Here is a 15,560-nt window from a genome sequence, read left to right on the forward strand (position 1 = left end):
GGCTAGCTTACCTCTAAACCTTCTAGAACCTCGTTGAAGCTTCTTGACAAAGTTTACCTCATCTTCTTCTTCTTAAATATGTCCTAATTCATTTTGTTCTTCCTTTCCTTTTGCTGAAGCTTTAAATGCGGCTTCTCTCATATCTGATGGTCCTCCTTTTCTCATCTCGAAGGTAGTTAAGATTCTGTGAAGCTGTTTCATAGTGATATTCTACAGACCTTGTTTTTCTTCTATGGCAGACACTTTCGATTTAAATTTAACAGACATGGATCTCAAAACTTTCTCAATTAAGGTAAATTCCTTTATTTCTTCACCCAGATTCTTCATACAATTAACAACCTCATCTATACGTAAGAAGTAACTAGCTATACTTTCATCACTATGCATCTTAAGAGTTTCATACTGAATTCTGAGAGTTTGAAGCTTAGCATGTTTTACCTGAGAGTCCCCTTCATAGCTCAAAACGATTTTGTCCCATATTTCTTTGGCTGATTTGAGCTGCATGAATTTGACAAACTCTGATTTTGACAAACTTCCCAATAAAATATTGACAGCTTTGGCATTGGTTTCATATTTCTTTTTACCTACCGCATCTGTAGGAATCGTTGTTGGAAACGTATATCCTCCTTGCACAATTTCCTAGACATTCATTCCAACAATTGTAGATAGGTTGTGGTTCTTATTTTCTAATAAACAAAGTTGCTCCCATCAAAGATTGGTGGTGTGATGGATCCCATGCTTTCTTGATTATTCATGTTGATGGATCTCCCTTCAAGCGATCAAGCTTATTCGGAAGGACCTGCTCTGATACCAACTGTTGGGAATAGTACTGAGAGGGGGGTGAATCAATATTATCAGATCAATAATTTTATTTCCCAAACAAATTTATATACACTACTTTACTTAAATGAACTAGCGTGTACACACGACTGTGCTTAAAGAAACCAGCGTATATGCAGAGAACTTGTGATTTAGATAATTTATCATGTGTTGAGCTTAAACCCGTATATCAGAGATTTATTAGACAGTGCAGTAAAAGCAGAATAAAGCATCACATATAAGCAACACACATGAACACCAAGATTTAAGGTGGAAACGCAATGTGGGTAAAAACCACCTGTTGTTCTCCTCTCTATATTCTTTTAATAATAAGAAAAACTGTTTACAATCTTGTACTAGTGCAAACTCATAACAATATGCAAGCTTCTCCCTGTAGAAGGTTACAATCTTCTCTCGTTCTCCATCTTCTACTGGAAGGGAGCTATAACCCCCTAGCTCTTGTACTAGCCGATATGTTTACTAGTACGTAGGCGCCGGCCTACTGAAGGCTCCAACCTTCACTAGTTTTCCAGCTACTACTGGAAAGGGGCTCCAACCCCCTGGCTCTTTTACTGCCCGATATGCTTACCAGTACGTAGGTGTTAGCCTATAGAAGGCTACGACCTTCTCTCTTCCTTCAGGGACCACGTTTCATAAATTTTCAGACTAGATACTCCTGGTACACAACAATACTATATGTAGGCCATGATCTGAAGGCCACGTTTCATCAAATTTTCACACTGGACCCATCAAAGCTTTTAAACTTAAACTGCATCAACCAATATTCAGTTGATCTGAACAATCAAATCATTAACACCAGAACACTGTGCTGAACCCAAAACCCTGCATCATTCAGAACCATATGTAACCTCAAAAATCATGCATTAGAGTGTATACGCTACTTAGCTGAATCCAACCTGCGTGTATACGCTACTTCTGTGAATTAAACCTGCGTATACATTCAAAACTACTGCAAACATAAACTTTTGAATCAAGTCTATACCAACCATCAATATACTGAATATCTACAAATCTTTACACAGGTAGGGACAGAGATCACTTCTTCTCACTTATACAATCAATCAATCAAATGCTAGCCTCCTTATGCATTCATTTTTACATTCAGATCTAAGAAGATTTCATTTGCAGGCACCAGTAAAACAACAAAATTTGATCAGATAGATCAGTCTGATCTAAAAAGAAGCTTTTCTTTTGTATAAGCTACTTGAAAGAAATAAACCTGCGTGTACATGCTATTTGGCCAAGACGAACCTGTGTACAGATCTAAAAATATTGACTCAAAACTTTGCTGCAATTCCAAAGTTCATACAAACCTAGATCATGATAGATAACAAATAGAATAGGCTCAAAACTTTAGATCTAGTCTCAACCAATACTAGATCATTCAAGAATAAGTCATTTCAAGTCTCATGATTCCTGATCCAATATTGAACCCAAGGTGCATGTTATCACAAAATCAACCCCTGATAGGCTGTTGATCAGGTAGACCTTGAGTAATTGTTTCAAACCTACTTTGGCTTAGGCTTAGCCTCCTAAACCTGAGAGGGCTCTCTCACAAGATTAAAGATTTTGATAATGAATAAGATGGCTAACTCTATGAAACAAATGAAGAAATGTAAATGGTTGAATCACAATTAGAAAATATTCATTGGGCTTATGAAGTCAAAAATGTTTCAGTATGAAAATAATGTGAGCCTTACATGGAAGTCAGGGCATCTAGAATTCAACACATTGAGAACACATCAAAAATACATAGGACATCACAGTTTATAAATGTATGAAGGAAGTTAGAGCACAATAAATGATTTCTAAGTAATCACACATTCATACCACTGTAAATACTAAGAACATGACAATACAAGACATTCTGAACATTGAATTCCTTCTGATTCTTGAGAAGCAAAGCCAAGTACTGTATTACTAAAAAACGGAGTCTTACACAAAGCACAATATCGAAGTTTCTCTGAAAATTTCCAACCCTGGTGCCATAAATTTTCTCCCATATATAGAGCTCCTTACATAACTGAGATTCCTCCTCCAGCATGAGGGGAATTCGAATTCTTCCTACTATGACACCTATTGACACTTAAAACTAACTATTAAATGTAACTGACTGTTAATTGGCAGTTCTAGAGACCTAAAACAATTAGGAGTATAACTCCTCATCATGTTGGTAGTAGCATTTAATACAATCCAAACTCGTTCTCTAACAAATGGCCTTCTTCAGTTTAGCTTTGGTGAAGGTTTCAAACTCCCTGCTGACCCTTGATGCCTCGTCCTTTTACTGTTTCTGGAAATTAGGAAGCTGCTCCTGTTTTTCTTCTTTTGGTCTCCACAAGGATCTTCGAAATCAATTATCCCTATTTTTATTCTTATTAACATAAAAATTCATTGGATTATCTTGTTTCCCATACACTGTAGACCTTGCCCATATACATGTGGTAAGAAAAAAACTTCTTTAATGCTCCCTGAAGCATCATGAACAATACTAGCTATGAAATAATGACCACTTTTATAACATATAGCTTAGAGTTCATAGATTTCCTTCCTTCACTTGATTTTCCCTTGGTGGATGTTTACACTTTGTAAATGATCCTTTTCAAAAACTCCTCTTCAAAAAGATTTCCCTTTGTCTCTCAAAATTGGTCCACCAAATCAAAATATGCAACTACAGCAGTTTCGTAGCGCGCTACGAAACTGCTGTGTAATTTCAAAAACACAGTTTAAGGTCAAAATTTAACTCTCTTGAGCTTTCTTTTCCTTGAAATGGCTTTTCCATCTACCATGAAGCTGTTTAAAACTGGATACATAGACACCATTCTTCAAGATAAACTTCAAAAGGTAATCTATCAAAATTTAGGACTTAGCCTTACTTGCTATGTGATTTCTCTTAGCTAAGGATGTCCTTCTTGCTGGCTTAGTTCTATCTTCAAATCTTTGATTTGCCTCTTCATACTTCTGATTCCAGCTCTCATTTTTACATTGATCCTTCTGATGTATCTTGCTTCTTTTATTGTAGGGACTGTCCAGGTGTAGTATTGAGCATGACAATTGACCACCTCGGTTATTGAAATCGTTTTATCTTCCCACAGAGCCTCCATTTTATTAAAATAAGCTTCCTTGGCTGCATGTTTCCTTGAGGTTTTTCTCAGTTTGGTGATTTCAAGATTTGCTAAATTCAATTTTCTTTTCAACTCTTCAAAACTACATTCTTCTTGTTGAGAAATCATTGCCTTAACCCTGTCGTTTTTATGCAGCTGTGATGATGTTTTTGATGAAGCCATAGGTCCTTCATGAGATTTTGTTACCTCCCTTGTTTCACTTACTTCTGGAAGCGCCTCTTGTATCTCTTTTGAATGCCTTGTCACAGGTCTTCTTGGCTTAAAAACAAATTCAGAAACCTGATCATAAAATTTGAGCTTTTTACAGGTTTTGGCCTTTTTGGTTTTGCCTTGACTTGTTTCTATCAAGTCTGCTCGAACCAGAGGAGATTCTTCAATGTCAATAGCTTGAAGAAAATCATTCAGATTTCGTTTTGAAACCAGGCTTCCCTCAGTAACCACTGTCTTGCCTTTTTCTTTAGCTAACTGACTCCTGGTTACTCTTCTTTGGACCGTTTCACCTGTAGATTGCTCTTGTACCCCCTCTTTGATCTGACCTTTCCCTTTTTGTGACTGTTGGGGTGTGTCTTGGATTACTAGTGGTCTTGTGGGCTCCTTTACCCATTTCCTAGCTTTCAATTTCACGAATCTCCTTGATCTTGTTTCTGCATGATGACTAACTGATGGTGGAGAAATCTTCGTAGCTTGAGGGCTGAGACCAATTTCATTCTTGAAGCCAGACATAAACACGAACATGGACCACTCCCTATCTATTTTCTGGAGCTCATGCAAAATGATCAATTTGACTAAGCCGTGATGAAACAATGAGGTCTCATAGGCTTCCTTCTTCAACTGAACCTTGTCACACATTTTGCCTAGGCTACAAAACAAATAGAAAGGCAAATCAAGATATATCTTTCCAGTGAAATGAAGCAGAAGCTTGAAGTGATAAGAATACACCTTATGATACCTCCCCTCGCAGGTGAAGTATCTCTGTATGCAGGTAAGTAAATTGGCATATGAATCTTTGACAAAACTCCTGGGCACTAACTTGTTTAAGTCTGAATCAATGAACTCTGGCTTCAAAAATTCCTTGCAGGGAGTCATATCAAACTTGAAATTTTTAAACCACCTCTCCATGGAATTCCAGCAAAGTGAAGATTTGAAAAAGCTTGCACTGTCTCAATCTCGATCATTGCCTCGCTTGAAATGGATAAGGAAAGCTGCCTTGCTTGATCTTCAAAGAATTCTAATTGAACGCTTATCAATTTGCTTCTCATGCATGAACCCAAACATAATCATAGCTATAAATACTTGGCACCTTTTTGAAACTTGCAACTTGAGCGTAAGAAGACACCTAACGAACCTAATGATGAGAATAAGTTGTTAAATGTGATAGGCAAGGTGTATTGGTTGAAAACTAATTATGTAAGATTAATTGATTCTGATAGATTTAACAGCTAGATGAGTTTTGCCACGGATCTGCACGAATCCCCGATTTCATAGCGCAGCCAGTGCAAATTCTGGGTTTTGCGCTATGAAAACTCCTAGACTAGGTTTTGCGCTACAAAAACTCCTAGACGGTTTCATAGCGCATAAGAACCTTGAAACAAGTTTGACACATGGAATTTATGTGTGATATGGGACCAGTGATGGGCAAGAACGGAGTGTTGACTATATTTTACCATACCAACAAGACTCTCTTCTAGATCTTAGACACTAAAGCAACCATGGAAATACTAGACCAAGGCTAACACCAATCCTTTAGAATAAAACTGATGCTCGGAATTTAGAAATAATTTCTTAAGTGATAACAGTGCACATGAATATTTCAAATCCAATCCCAAACATAACCCTGCAACCTAAAATATACTTCAGATAGAAATATTCCTTAGAATATTATTGCTTGCCCCTTGGCATAATGATCTTCTCCTCCTTATATACTCTTAGGCCTTTCTCAATACCTTGGACCAAAACCACTTAGGACCAATACCTTGGACCAAATACCTAGGGTCAATATCTTGGACCAAATACCTCAGACCAAATACCTTGTATTAAAATACCTTGGACCAGAAACTTGGTTTTCCAACATGTACGCACTTTTCTGTTGGAAATTACACTGAGACGGGGGGTGAATCAGTATTATCAGATCAATAATTTAATTTTCAAGAATGATTTGTATACGCTACTTCAGCGTAGTGAACTAGCCTGTATACACAATTGTACTTAATGCAACCAACGTATCTGCAGAGATCTTTTGATTTAGCCAAATTATCATGCATTAAACTTTAACCAGTATATCAAGAATTCATTAGATAGTGTAGTAAAAGCATAAAAAATCATCACACAAAAGTAACACAAATGAACACCAAGATATAAGGTGGGAACCCAATGTGGGTGAAAACCACCTATTGCAATCGTCTATGTCTTCTTTTAATAATAAGAGAATTATGTTTACAATTTTTGTACTGGTGCAGTCTTATACCAGTATGTAGGCTTCTACCTGCAGAAGGCTACAACCTTCTCTCATTCTCCAACTTCTACTGGAAGGGAGCTGCAACCCCCTAGCTCTTGTACTAGCTGATATGTTTACTAGTACGTAGGTGCTGGCCTTAAAAGGGCTACAATCTTCTCTTTTCTTCCAGGGACCATGTTTCATAAATTTTCTGACTGGATCCATCAAAAACATCAATCATCAACCAATCTCCTTTTGAACCAACCACAACCGAATCAATCAATCACTCCATCAATCTGATCATTCAGAATGTTGTCACCAGAATACAGTAACCATAACCCAAGCCAAAACCCAGAACGTTGCAATAGCAAACAGAAGCAACTAAAACATATTTTATAAGGTATACGCTACTTGCATGTGTCGAACCTGCATGCATATGCACTTTCCTCAAGGCAAACCAGCATATAGATCTGAAAATCAAATTTATGATGTATGTGCTGCTTTGATATGCAGAACCAGCATGTATATGCTATTTTTCTAAATTGAACCTACGTACAGATCTATAAATGATGATTTAAACATTACAACTATTCCAGACTTAAGTCATACCCAAATCATCATATTTACAGACTACAACATGTGCCAGTTATTCAGATAAATGATCAAACCACATAAAGATAATTCACTTCAAGCCTTGAGATCCTGATACATCATTAGATCTTATCCTTCATCAAACCTTAAGGTTCGTCCTTCGTTTAGATCAAGCACATCACCATAAGTCAATATCCTGCATTTTAGATCTCACACTTCATCAGATATTCGATACTTGCACACTTTGGCCTAATGATCTTCTCTTCCTTTTATAGTCTTAGGCCTTTCTCAATACCATGGACCAAAACCACTTAGAACCAATACCTTGGACCAAATACCTAGGGTCAATACCTCGGACCAGATATCTTGGACCAATACCATGGACCAAATACTTCGGACCAAAAATTTAGTTTTCCAAGGTATATGCACTTTTCCTTCTGTGAAAGTGTGTGTGTACGTATACGTGGCTTGTATACAGTGAACCTGCGTGTATACGCAGCTTGGTCAATGGTGAACCTGCGTATACCTCTCTTTCTTCATTCTATGAAGACTGATCTGTAATTCTTTGTTGTTTACCTGCTATACTTTCACCTGAGTGAGTTGCCTTCTGAACTGATTCCTTGAAGCTACCCTGCATTTCATCACATCTGTAAACACTATTGTCATGCATTTTGTCACATCTAATATCTCTTCTGTAGATTCATCTAGTTACCATATACAGGTGAGTTGTTCTGCTACAAGTGGGTTGCCATCATGTACAACACATACATCATAATGCTGGCAATCTCCCCCTTTGGACTTGATGGCAACAACCACACCAAGGCACTCTCCCCCTTTAACATCAAGGGCAAAAGGTCATGCTCCCCCTAAGTGCATGCTGAGTTCTCTGATATGCTGAAGTGTGCTGATTGAGCTCCCATGATTGAGTTCATGCTCCCCCTAAGCATAAGCAAAGTCTGCAAAAAGATGTTCTAAAAGAAGAACATGACTCTATACATACAAATGACCTTCCTATCACCAATGACTCATACATACATCCATCTCCCAACCAAGTGGGGATATACCAAATTTGACTCATCCACCCAACCAAGTGGAGATATATCAATTGTTATACATGTCAAAAACAAGAAACATTACATCATCCATCCCATGCATAGTGGGGTTACAAATTGGGTCTTTTCATGACTGTTACATTAAAATATACACATGAAATATATAATAGAGACCAAATATCTTAAACAAGACCATGATAGTCATCAGCAACTATCATATGATCAGCACCATCAGCAGCATCTGTCAACAACATCCAGACCAGCAACCTATATATGTCCATCATTAGTTCCCAAAATATCATCAACCATGTTCTCCCCCTGAACTTGTTCCACCTGTTCACTGTCAGATCCGATCATTGCATATTTCAGTAAGAGATATCAAATCATCATCATCAATCATATATACATCAAGTTATCGAAAAATTTATGAGGACCAATATATTTCCACATGTTATCAGCAGATTGAAACCATCATCAAACAAAGTAGGTAATTGATAGAACCATAGCAGACCCCTTTTTTTTTAGTCTGGCCTATTGCTTTTCTTTAAACCAACATATACGCTATTGTGCCCACAAAAACTCACGTATGTACGCGACTACACTTCATGAAACTTGCGTATAACCACCTTTCTCTAAAAAATATGATTTGGGTGCAGGATGATGTAGAAACTACTCCCATCTTTTGTCTGAGATATTTAAATGTCTCTCTGGGCAGTGATTTGGTGAATATACAAATTTGGACTTGTTTTATTGTCCCTTCTCCCCATGAAAAAAGGGGGGTATTTCATCAAGCTAATTTGAACCATATTGTTAACGATCTTATTTGTTCTTACTGAAATAAGAGAAACATAAGCCTCAGATTCTATAGAATCTATTTGTTCCCAATCAAATCCTATACAAGTTCGAACCAATGGAATACGAGTCGATTTTTTCATAACTCATAGAGCTAAATGAAATGACTCCAAAGTTCTTCTCCTTCTATAGCAAGAAGTTATATATTGAACCATTGTGATCCAAAAGTGAAACCCTTTTTTTTCCCTTTTGTTTTCTCTTTTCACATCTTAATTTCGATCCGTTTCTCACCGGTGTAATCACCATACGGTACATTCATATGAAAATATTTAGTACATCGTAACAAACCCAAGTGCTATATTTGGTTATTTACTGAAATCTCCTTTCGGAGGAGAAGGATGGATCGTTAGCATGGACAATCTAGAAGATGTAATTGGAGGACATGTATGGTTAGGTTCCATTTGTATCTTCGGTGGTATCTGGCATATCTTAACCAAACCTTTTGCATGGGCTCGCCGTGCATTCGTATGGTCCGGAGAAGCTTATTTGTCCTATAGTTTAGCGGCTCTATCCCTCTTTGGTTTTATTGCTTGTTGTTTTGTTTGGTTCAACAATATCGTTTATCCCAGTGAATTTTATGGGCCCACCGGCCTAGAAGCCTCTCAAGCTCAAGCGTTTACTTTTTTAGTTAGAGACCAACGTCTTGGAGCTAGTGTGGAGTCTGCCCAAGGACCTACTGGTTTAGGTAAATACCTTATGCGTTCTCCGACTGGAGAAATTATCTTTGGAGGGGAAACGATGCGTTTTTGGGATCTCCGTGCTCCTTGGTTGGAACCCCTAAGGGGCCCTAATGGTTTGGATCTGAGCAAGTTGAGAAAAGACATACAGCCTTGGCAGGAACAACGTTCAGCAGAATATATGACTCATGCTCCTTTAGGTTCTTTAAATCCCGAGGGACGGAGGAGGCTAGGTTAGCCGAAAGATGGTTATCGGTTCAAGGAACAAGATACGGGACTATTAGACCAATTGCATAAATATCTAGGTGGGACTAGATATATGACAAGCTTACCCGATATTTCTATAATTACCAATCAACGATCTCTCAATATTTTTTTGGTGCATACTCAAGTGATGGAAAAAAAAGAATCTCTTTTACGTTTTTACCTAGTGTATTGGTCCTTCGGGAAAAGCTCGTCGGTGGATATAGAGATTTTTTATATACTTCTTGCTCATCTGAGGATCCTTATTATAGATGGAATCATACCATGAAAAGAAAAAGAGATTCTTTAGGGAATGAATTTTTGGATCATGGCGTGTATAGTTTAGTGATACAGGTGGGTTTTATTCATTACATTATCAACTTAAATAGTTAAAGGATATTTGGATGGATCTCTGATCCATCCAAAGCTCTATCTATCTATAACTAAAGGGCCCGATACAACCATCAGAGTCAGAACAGTGAGCTGCGCAATAACTTCTAGATCCATTTGGTTTTCTAAAAAAAAAAAATTGCCCCAACTGGAAATGCTTTTTTAGTATTTTCGGGAGAGACGGGGAAAGGAACAATGAACACTTGCATACATGTATTCTATGAAGAAGGACGAATGGGACCGCTTATTTGGTCCCATCACTTATTTGACCTTATAATTATTCTTTGTAATATGGATAAACATTTCATTGATTAAGTAAGGTACTCGTTCTATGATAATTGCTAACCTACTCGCTAACCTACTCTCTAACCTACTCTCTAACCTACTCCCTATCCTACCCTCTATTTTGGTGCCTTTAGTCGGCTTATTACTTTCGGCAATTACAATGGTTCTACTATAACAAAAATATTTTTTATCTGGCATTAACCTGGAACCACGCGCATCCAAAGCACCTTTAACTAGGATCAATGTAGTTGTATGCAAACCTAGATCAATAGCATGATGAACCAAAAAGTCTCCAGGACCAATTGTTGAGAACAATGAATTATTATTATCATTAATAGCATTTAACCAACCGGGTAACCATATGCTCTTACCTGCATCGAATGATGGACCACTTGTTGAAGATAGGAGTATATCGAAACCATATAACGTCTTACGATGAGCAGATTGTATCCACTGAGCAAATATGGTCTCGATCAAGATTTGTTTTTCTGGAGTACCGAAAGCAAGCATAACATCATTATGGACATAAAGTCCCAAGGTATGGAAACCTAGTAATAAACTAACCCAACTAAGATGAGATATTATAGCTTCTTTCTGCTCCAACATTCTCGCCAATACATTATCCTTATTTTGTTCCGGATTATAATCCCTAATGAGGAATATAGCTCCATGAGCAAAGGCTCCTGTCAATCTTGGGTGGTGAATTCTTGTGCTATGAATGCATAAGCGGGTAAAGAATACATGTGTTGAGCTACCAAGGAAGTTATAACCCCCAAAGAAGCTAAAGCAAGACCCAATTGAAAATGAAGAGAATTATTGATTGTGTTATAAAGACCCTTATGTCCGCGTCCTAATAGGCCTCCTGGAGGAACATGTGCCTCCAAAATATCTTCCATACTGTGACCAATCCCAAAGTTGGTTCTATACATATGACCATCAATTGAAAAAACAAGTGCAATAGCTAAATGATGATGAGCCATATCAGTCAGCCATAAACTTTCGAAGAACTAGCGATAAAAAAAAATAAAAATAGTTTATAGGTTTGATCATTTGGTATCGGATCAATCTCGATCGATCCAAAATACTAATATGCCTGCTCTAGTCCAACTTTCCCATCCATCGATCTAGATAAGGACATGAGATTGATATGATCTGAAAGACTTTTCAAGGCCAAGTCATAGGGACGGACTATGAGGGGATATATATAAATAGTATCACTTAGTGGAATGTATAGGGCTATACGGGCTCGAACCGTAGACCTTCTCGGTAGAATAGATCAAAGTTCTTATTATCAAAATAATTTGAAATGTTCCAAGAACCCAACATGCATTTTCTCGCATTGGGCTCTTTCATTAACTGATGGAAAGATCGGTTAGTCTGCCATTCTCCTCTTTCTGGTCTTTTTATTTGGTGGGTAATATTGATGAAGCTACCGCGAAGGCTATAAACTCCAGCATGGAAAGTTAATTCTGAAAATGACCCTAAATCTTCGTGTACTATCTCCTAATCGAGTCATTTGGGATTCAGAAGTTTGAAATTTTGGCACTATAGAGTCTTCTAATAGAAATGCTGGATTGTTTCGAATGATCTTCATTTCTCCAACCGGTCAGGCAACGAACCCTCAAGTATCTCTTTTCCAAAATTTACTTATTCGTGTCCAAAAGCATTTGCGTGTTCTTGTTCAAGCCGTATGAAGGGAAATTCTCATGTACGGTTTTCAAAGGGGGAATTTTAGTTTACCTATCTCAATAAAGTATACGATCGGTTCGAAGAGCGGAATTAGGAAATAGTCCTATTGGGATTCAATAGATTGGAAAAACAATGGATGAGAAGAAAATAGATAGTAGGGCGAAGATACGGAAAGAGAGGGATTCGAACCCTCGGTAAGCAGAAGCCTACATAGCAGTCCCAATGCTACGCCTTGAACCGCTCGGCCATCTTTCCTATGAGATCTCTTGGTTCTAATTAATAAAATGAGGCGGAGTTAAAATTCTATATGAACGGATGGCCATTTAGTTTCAAATTTGAAATCTTATTGTTCTGAAAAGAGTGGAATAGAATCACCGGTTCTAAGTGTAATAATCACACGTTTACAACGTATTGGATGTCCTATCATTGACACTCTCTTTCCTCCTTTTTCAGGGAGGCGATAGCTGTTCATAGCTATTACTTTAACATCGAAGAAATTTTCAATCCAATTTTTAATCTTTGTTTTGTTCTATTGCGAATCGACGTTAAAAGTATATTGGTTCCTTTCCAATAGACGAATACTTTTCTCCATCGTAACAAGGTAGCCATACTGGAAGGTGCAGCTGGATCACCTCCTTTTCAGGGAGAGCTAATGCTTTTTGGGCTTCTTCGTTTGACACTGCTTCCGGAAGGACTCACATCTGAGTAAAGCTCGTAGATGGAAGTATTCTTTCGGGTCTCGACAGTGAAGTGAAACCATGAGCTTATCATCCCAGGTCGGAACAAGTTGATAGAATCCCATCTCCCATTTGCCTCCCCATGTTGCCACCCAGGCAGGGACATGGGGTAGCAAAAAAAGAGTTAGGGTTTCTCTTCTGTTATTTTGGATATATTGAGGCCTCCATCCCCGGGAGGCCTGCACAATGAGCTATTAGCTTATTTGCTATATTGGTTCTTCCAATATATTGGTGTTGGTGTAGGGGAAGGTCTCCATACCCAGAGGCCTGCACGATGGGCTATTAGCTCAGCGGTAGAGCGCCCCCCTGATAATCGCGTCGTTGTGCCTGGGCTGTGAAGGATCTCAGTCACATGGATAGTTCAATGTGCTCATCAGCGCCTGACCTGGAGATGTGGATCATCCAAGGCACATTAGCATGGCGTACTCCTCCATGAGAAAAATAAAAAGAAAAATGAACGACTGGATCCTGGATCTCTAAAAAATGGATTGGAATTGAAAACTTCAAAATTAACGGGTTTTTAGCCCACGGATACCCAATTGACCAATTAAATCATCGTAACGAAGTTTATCCCTCTTGGATAGATAAACCAGAAGTTTCTTACGTTTGCTCAAAATTTTCCACAAACCCCTTTGGGATGAATAGTCTCTTCCGTGCAATTGCAGATGCTGGGTAAGTGGTAACAGTCCTTTTCTTTCTCTTTTCCACATGTCCATAGAAACATTTATAAAAAAGAAAGATAGATATCTATTCAATCTATTTTATTAGAGAGGTAATAATTTGTAAAATTAATCGCACTTCTTCCCTTCATAAGGGGTCCATTGATGAAAAGAGACTGGAAAAAGTAAAGTTCGGACCCAATTCCTACAGTTATGGATATAAGCACAATCCAAATTCCTGGAGAGTTATACATTTGTGTATCTATGAGATCATTTACTATTTCTTGAAGCTAAATCTTTCCCCTGGATAGACCATATAGCCAGAAAGACCATAAACCAGAATGGAAGAAAAGCAAATGAAACTCTTTCAAACCTTTTCTGAAGGGCCTTTTACTTCAGGCCCAAGGACGAGGGGTTTTCCATATCCGTAATTGAATTAATAATTGGACCATTCAAAAATGGAATCTACTTACGAATGGGATTGAACATATATGTATTTTCCATTTCAATTATATGAATATATAGATATTCATATAATTGAAATGCGGGTATGGTTGAATGGTAAAATTTCTCTTTGCCAAGGAGAAGATGCGGGTTCGATCCCCGCTACCCGCCCTTCACATGGAATATGAAAAAGAATAGTTCATGTATTGATCATTTCTTTTCCTCACTTATAATTCAATTAAAAATTGATAAGTGAGAGAGCAATCCTTTCCGGACCAAAATACTTCGTATGTTCTGGTCTGGCGGAGACAGGATTTGAACCCGTGACCTCAAGGTTATGAGCCTTGCGAGCTACCAGACTACTCTTGTGATTTGCTGTTTGATATAGCAGGTAGAGGAAAACAATTCCTGATAGTCGGTACGAAATATCAAGCAACTGATTTAGTAGCATCAGCTGCTACAGAAGCTCGATGTCATTATGTAAATAGAAAATGGCTTTGTGGTATGTTAACTAATTGGTCTACTACAGAGACGAGACTTCAGAAGTTCAAGGATTTAAAAAAAGAACAAGATACGGGACGATTCAATCAACTACCAAAAAGAGAAGCAGCTATGCTCAAGAGACAATTAGACCAATTGCAGAAATATCTAGGTGGGATTAGATATATGACAAGCTTACCCGATATTGCTATAATTACCAATCAACGAGAATAATCCATTGCTCTTGGGGAATGTAGAACTTTATCTATTATGCTCGAGCATACACTTATTCGAGTTCGAGGTGCTTTCTTCATTATCTATTGGTATTACGAGTCGAAACATGGTTAGAGCACTTATGTGTCACCAATACTGCATACGGTCGATTCAAATTCAGTAGCATATTCAGATTATCTTAAAATATAGCCGACCAGGGGCATCTTATCGATCTTTGTTATAGCTATTGTAGACGCTGAAACAGCTATTTTATCAGCTACTGACATCGTATCATATAATCAATTCGTATCGATCAATTTCATTTGTCAAAATGGTGATGAAGTATCGTATATCGGTATATCTATACGTTATAAAAAAATAAGGTATATCTCAGAAGATATATCTATTCTATATGACCAGAATCTATCAAAATCTCTATAGTATTACGGTCGATCAAAAACATGATTGATCCATATAAAAATCATTAGGAAAATTACCTGTCATGATTGGACCATATTCGGGGTGATCTGGGGGGATCGAAATGATCCAAAAAATACTCGATCAATTTATGGTCAAATCCTTTCCATAGTGCATTTGATCAGAATAGAAAATTGGGGATCGGATGGTATAGTCTATTCAATCTGTTGGGAGCTTGTAAGATCACAACCATGACTATTTCTTTCCAATCGGCTGTGTTTGCATTAATTGCTATTTCATTTTTACTAGTGATTGGTGTACCTGTTGCACTTGCCTCTCCCGATGGTTGGTCAAGTAGCAAAAATGTTGTATTTTCGGGTGTATCATTATGGATCGGATCAGTCCTTTTTGTAGGTATCCTTAATTCTTTCATAT

General features: G+C 37.8%; 1 non-coding gene across 1 annotated transcript; it reads right to left on the minus strand.

Annotated features, from left to right (window-relative positions):
* Window positions 1-12,343: 12,343 nt before the first annotated feature.
* On the minus strand, window positions 12,344-12,430 carry TRNAP-GGG (transfer RNA proline (anticodon GGG)). Its single transcript has one exon. It is a non-coding gene; the product is annotated as a tRNA-Pro (tRNA).
* Between the last annotated feature and the right edge of the window lie 3,130 nt (window positions 12,431-15,560).

Source organism: Pinus tabuliformis, chromosome 4_1 (genome assembly GCF_031772625.1).
Source record: "Pinus tabuliformis cultivar Carrire ecotype Pingquan chromosome 4_1, CPIR1, whole genome shotgun sequence".
NCBI lineage: Eukaryota > Viridiplantae > Streptophyta > Pinopsida > Pinales > Pinaceae > Pinus > Pinus tabuliformis.